Here is a 6459-nt window from a genome sequence, read left to right on the forward strand (position 1 = left end):
AGTGTTTTCTTGCTGACGCCAGAACAATGACTTCTGCCTCTAAAGTGTCATTTGCCTCAATGGCTGCCCAAAGAGGCCATCTGGCACAAGCTCTAGTGCCCGCGGGTGCACCCTGCCCACCTTCGGAGGCTGTCAGTTTGCCGCCGCAGACACAGGGCCCGGAAGAAGAGCCGGTGGTCAGATGTCTGGCTCACGCCTATTTTTATGGGCGAACCCTTATTTCATCTGCCCGTTGTTTGGTGAGTGCCATGCGTGCTGGTTACCGCCTTGGACAGCAGGTGCCACCTAGAGGGCCCTGTGACTGCTTCTGTGGTTTCACAGTGGCAAGCTGGGCAGCCTCGGGGCCCCCAGGGAAGCTCTGCAGCCACCCACTAAGGGTTACACCAGCCCCCACGTGGGCCTGGCACTTCGGCTTTAGAGGAGACAGTCGCCAGGGGAGCCCAGGAAGGATAGAAGAAGGCTATCTGGCTGGTTCCTAGCTTCCAGCTTCCTCGCTTGGTGGGACTCCAAGAGGAAATGAGCAGGAACTCTGTTCCTCGGCCACAAGGTGTCAGCAGTGGGCTGGCCAGGTGTGAGCTCTGCACGCAGCCCCAGGAGGAAAGCGCCGGCAGGCACACAAGGTGCTGCCGGTCGCCTTTGAAACTCCTTATTTGGAGGAAGCGCCTTTCTCATTAGGAACAGCACATTGATTAAGGTACCAAAAGACCCGCCTTTCGGTCTTGCCTGTGGACTAACCACACGCCTCCATCTGCCCTCAGAAGAGCGAAGGGCCTTGACTGGAAGAGGTCCCTCAGGTGGGGGTTGGGGGTAAGGCCGCAGGAAGCGGTGACGTACAGAAGAGAATGGGGGCACAGAAGAGAGTAGGACATGGACATGAGTTCTGGCTTGTTTTCTTGCTCGCTGTGAATTTGGAGTCTGGGTTTGCTTCCCCATTTCTAAAATGCCACATTCCCCATTTTTCAAATGGCAACAGTCACAGGATCGTTGTGCGGATCAAGTGAGATGAAATGATTTGCAAACCATGAGGTACCACATACGCATGGGTGCCGTGGTTGGGGTTCATCTTTCCACCCGAGTTGTGTCACAGGGCTTCCTCCAGACTGGAGGAACAGAGCCCGAAGCAGGGGAAGGGGCCAGCTCTTCTCCATGTGGGTCACTGGAGTCCCCTGCGTGAGCCGCCGGCCATAAACTCCTGATCTGGCCTGATAGAGTCATCTTCCAGCAAGATTCTTCCTGGATGCCTTTCCATGGCTTGTTTCCAAGCAGAAAGCTGGCAACGGCTGCTCACTCTTCCTTCTTCACTGAGCCTTCTTTTCCATATTGGAAGAAGATGAAATGCACATTTCAGAATGTAAGTTTTTCCTGTAGGACACTATCCCCAATGGTGGAGTGATGGAGAAAAATATTAGATGAAGTCAGGGGATAACTGAGTAACATACTGATTTATAAACTCATGGAATGAAATGAAGGCGTTTTTTCCACTGGTGGGGTTATTTATTATGTCCTAGCTGGCCAGCTCCCAGGGTTGAAAAGGCTTTGGTTCCTGAGTAGTAGAAATAGCAGGAACCAATTTTCTCCACTGCTCCTCTTTCAAAAACACAGAACTCAGCTGATGCTGAAATACATCCAGTCATAGGCCCAACTCAGGATTCTCCTGCTCAACACCTCATTGGGGTGAATGGGACTGATGCCCAGATCCCATCACTCTGGGATGATGGCAGAGAGGTGAGGCTTTTGCCACAGGTCACTGTGCTGTGGACCCTTTCCTGGGGCCCATCCCCTGGTGGAAACCAACTACCCTGAAACCATCCCACAAAAAACACTGATGGGATTTTGATTGTAATTTTACTAAGTTATATATCAATTTATGGAAAAGCGACACCTTTATGGCATAGAGTTTTTCCTTCCATGAACATGGTGCTTCTTTCCATTTATTCCATTTCTCCTTTATATCTTTCAAGAAAAAAAAATTTTGTTTCTTTGTAAAGGAAAATTCGTTTCTTTGTAAAAATCTGTTTCTTTGCACATCTTATGTTAGATTCATTCCTAGATAAGTTACAGCTTTTTATTACTTTTGTGATGGTACCTTTAAAAATATCTACTTTTTCTTTTTTTTTTACCTTTAAATTTATATCCAAGTTAGTTAGCATATAGTGCATGCCAGTACATAGAAAAACAATGTGTGTGTGTGTGTGTGTGTGTGTGTTGATAGCAATTGACTGAAGCCTTATTAATTCTGTACTTTGTCAATTGCTTTGGATTTTCTGTGTAAAATAGTCATATCAAATAATGCCAGTATTAGTTTTTCCTTTTCTTTTTTTTTTTTTTTTAAATTTTTTTTTTCAACGTTTTTTATTTATTTTTGGGACAGAGAGAGACAGAGCATGAACGGGGGAGGGGCAGAGAGAGAGAGGGAGACACAGAATCGGAAACAGGCTCCAGGCTCCGAGCCATCAGCCCAGAGCCTGACGCGGGGCTCGAACTCACGGACCGCGAGATCGTGACCTGGCTGAAGTCGGACGCTCAACCGACTGCGCCACCCAGGCGCCCCTAGTTTTTCCTTTTCGATCCTGATATGTTTTATTTCTTTTTGTTTTCATACAGTGCTGACTAGCATTTGAGGTCATCCTGCAAACAGTGATTTGTTTAGGATTTGGGGGTATAGGTTCATAAGTGAGATTAGCTTGCAATTTTCCTTTCAGTCATAGTTCTCTGCCCCTAAAATACAAGGACTTGCTCTTAAGATGCCAGGAGTACATTTTATTTATCACTAGGGAAGGTTGGGGCACCTGGGTGGCTCAGTGGTTGGGCAACCGACTTCGGCTCAGGTCATGATCTCACAATTCGTGAGTTAGAGCCCTGCATCGGGCTCTGTGCTGACAGCTCGGAGCCTGGAGCCTGCTTCAGATTCTGTGTCTCCCTCTCTGTCTCTGCCTCTCCCCCACTCACACTCTGTCTGTCTCTCAAAAATGAATAAACGTTAAAAAAATTTTTTTGTCACTAGGGAAGGTTAAAAACATGAAGGTTATTGTCTTTAGAAAAAAGGGAGATGGATAAGAACAGAGAAGCAAGGGGAAGGAATGGTAACTGTGCTGGGGAGAAGGGGGGAGTTTGGGCTAATTCAAAGTGAGCCCCCAGCCCAACAAACAGCTACAAGAACTTTTCTCCTTTTACTGTTGAGGTCTCCCCCACACATCACTTAGAAAGGGGGGCAGGAGGGGCATACTTCATGGGGAGATGCCTCTGTACTGCTTAAGAGACTTGGTTGCAGAGGAAGAGCTCTGTATCCTACCTGCATGGTGGCAGTCACTCAGTTTTGTTTCCTCAGTCTTCCTCCCTCCCTTCCTCAGATGAGAGCACACTTTCTTCCGTTAGACAATTGCTCCTCCATGCTTATGTCATCAGTTTCGACGAGGCCACCAGTCTGTATATGCTGCCTCGTGCCCTGCTTGGGCGTGTGGCCCAAGCTTGGCCTGCTCTCTGGCCTTAATGATCAGTACATATGGTGGACAGGAGGCTCAAGGTGGTCTCATCGGAGTCATTCATGAGATGAAATGTGCTGATAGTGTTAGTGACTCTCCCTTTCCTTCCTCTTGGATGCTGAGCTGGCAGGAGGTAATTCTGGAACTGCCTCCTGTCATTTCCCTTTCTTCTCTCCTCCCCGCTGGACAGAGTTTCTTGAAGGAAGAATGAGATCAACACAAAGAGAGAAGCCGAGATGGAAAACTGAGAAACGGCCCTGCTGATGGACTCTGAGTCCCTGGTTCCACCCCTGTGTCCTCCAGTTAAATAAGCTGAATGTGATCCCCCCCTTTTGGCTTAAGCTAGCTTTGAGTTGCACCCCAGGACTCACTCGTGGTGAAATCTGCTGAATGAGCTCAGGGGTGGGGATAGTGAGCTGCCTCTGTGCTCTCCGTACAAATCCCTCTTGCAATCATGCAGCTTGTGACATTTGCTAGTGATGATTCAAACAAGCTGCCATCATTTACTGGTGGGTAGGAGGGGGATGGAGCCCCCTGATAGAGACACTAGAGTGGTTGCTCCAAAGAATCCCCAGGGTCCTGTGCCACGAGAGTGGTGAACACATCAGCACATGTGCCCAGTGCTATGTACACTCAGGTATCCTTTTGGTCATTGCTTGTGTTTAGAAATAGGTGATACCTTGAAGGGGGCCCTCCCTTCAGGTAGGCCATTTTTGCCAAGAAGTATTTAAAAAAAATTTTTAAACACTTATTTATTTTTGAGAGAGAGAGAGACAGAGAGTGAGCAGGGGAGGGGCAGAGAGCGAGGGAGACACAGAATGGCAAGCAGGCTCCGGGCTCTGAGCTGTCAGCACAGAGCCCGAAGTTGGGCTGGAACCCACAAACCATGAGATCATGACCTGAACCGAAGTTGAAAGCTTAATTGACTGAGTCACCCAGACACCCCAAGGATTATTTAATAAAGGAATAGGCTGAGGGATCCACTTTCCAATGAGGGAAAGCCTTGTCTGTCACGTAATACCCCTGCCCCCACCCCCACCTTGAGCCCAGGCATGCTGGTGTGCAGCAGGATTTGATGTCCAATTGTACATGCTGTGTGAAGAAGACTGGTGTGAGGTAACGAAGGCCAATGTTCAATCTACAAAATGGTGATTTCCGTTCATTTTTGCTTGTGATGCACAATGTGGTTTTAAAGTTCCAAAGAACAAGGTTTCTTGAAAATATCTTATTTTTTTCCTGATCACAAAACATAGAAGCAGCACTAAAAACTGCAATAAAAATTAAGCAAATAAAGATAATTTAAAATCTTATCACCCACAGGTCGGCACCGTGCATTTTGGGGTGTATCTCTCCCAGACTTGTTTCTTCTACCCAAGAGCAAGCTTAGAGGCTGAATCCAGATCAGAATTGAGGTCTCTTAGTGCCTTGTAGGAATACTTGTTTTTATTCTTCATGACACATTAGAAAATGATAGTACAAAAATCCATGAACCTAAGGCCCACATATAACAAAAGTTAGCATTTTGTATTTACTTCAGATACTTTTGTTTTAATAAATACAATGTTGTAAAATTTTGACAACCCTCCCCTAATCCTTTTCCTCTCCCCTAGAGATACCAATTTCCTGAAGTTGAGAGTTTCTTTTCCCTGTGTTTTATACTGCTGTAATGTATGTTTGCATACTTAAATTATAATAAGATATCATTTTGTGGGTTTTTTAAAAGACTTATACAAATTATGGGGCGCCTTGATGACTCAGTTGGTTGTCTGACTCTTGATTTCAGCTCGGGTCAGGATCTCACGTTTCATGGGTTCAAGCCCCATGTCAGGCTCCGCACTGAGCATGGGGCCTGCTTGGGATTCTCTCTTTCCCCTTCTCTCTCTGCCCCTCCCCTGTTCTTTCTCTCTCTCTCTCTCTCTCTCTCTCTCTCTCTGTCAAAATAAATAAAGTTAAAAAAATAACAACAAAAAAACCAAAAAGAAATGCAAAATATATCAACATGTGTATCTCCTTCAACTTTCTTTATTGCACTTGTCATTAAATTTCTGGTATGTATTCACACTGATACATCTAAATCATTGTAGTTACTGTATCATAGTCCATTAAATGAATATATCAGAGTTCATTTATCCATTCCCTTGTTGATAGACTTGGAGACTGTTCCAGTGTTTTGCAATTTCAATGTCACCATGAATACGTTTGTTCTCACCTTTGAACATCTGTGAGAATTTGTAGAAGTGGAGTTTTGATGTTGTAGTACAGGCATACGCTCAACTTGATTAGATACTACCCTATCGGCCTCTAAAATAGTGTACATTCTGACCTGGACGTAGGTACGAGCCACCCAGATCCACGCGTTCCGCTTGGAGTCGGGTCAGCGTGACTGTAACTAGAACTCATGCTGTTCTGTCTGTCTTGGAGCCTGGAGGCTGATGCTGCCTCCACCGTCGCCATGGATCCGAGGCCTGCTTGCAGGCATAAAGCGACAGCGCTCGCTTTATAGGGTTTGTAAAGGCAGCGGCAGTGGTCCCTCACGTTGCTGCCTGTGTGCCCGTTGCGAGGTGTCTCTCTTCCTCCTCCCATCAAGAGGCCTGTTTCCCCTTCCTTGAATCTGGGCCCACCTTGTGACATCTTTGATCAACAGAATGCGTAGGAATGACAATATGTGACTTCCGAGCCTCAGCCTTTTGTCCCCCGCCCTTACTGGAACATGATGCTGCCATGTCGGGAAGCCCCAGCGGGCCCCCTCGAGGGTGAAGAATCGTGTGAAGAGAGAGGTCCTGCCATCAGTAGGCAGCATCCACCCGGCATGTGAGTGTATCCATCTTGGACCATCCAGCCCCAGGTGAGCCCCAGGTAAGCCATCGGATGACTGCAGCCATGTGGATCAGCCCCGGCAAGGCCAACAGGCTCCACAGAACCAGCCCAAACTGCTTGTGAACAAGTGAAATGGTTAAGTCATCAGGTGCTAGGGGGG

General features: G+C 47.0%; 1 long non-coding RNA gene across 1 annotated transcript; it reads left to right on the forward strand.

Moving 5' to 3' along the window:
* Positions 1–772: 772 nt before the first annotated feature.
* LOC131514642 (uncharacterized) lies at positions 773–5607 on the forward strand. Its single transcript, XR_009263189.1, has 2 exons — positions 773–1351; positions 3673–5607. It is a non-coding gene; the product is annotated as an uncharacterized LOC131514642 (long non-coding RNA).
* The last annotated feature ends 852 nt before the right edge of the window (positions 5608–6459 follow it).

Source organism: Neofelis nebulosa, chromosome 6 (genome assembly GCF_028018385.1).
Source record: "Neofelis nebulosa isolate mNeoNeb1 chromosome 6, mNeoNeb1.pri, whole genome shotgun sequence".
Lineage (NCBI taxonomy): Eukaryota > Metazoa > Chordata > Mammalia > Carnivora > Felidae > Neofelis > Neofelis nebulosa.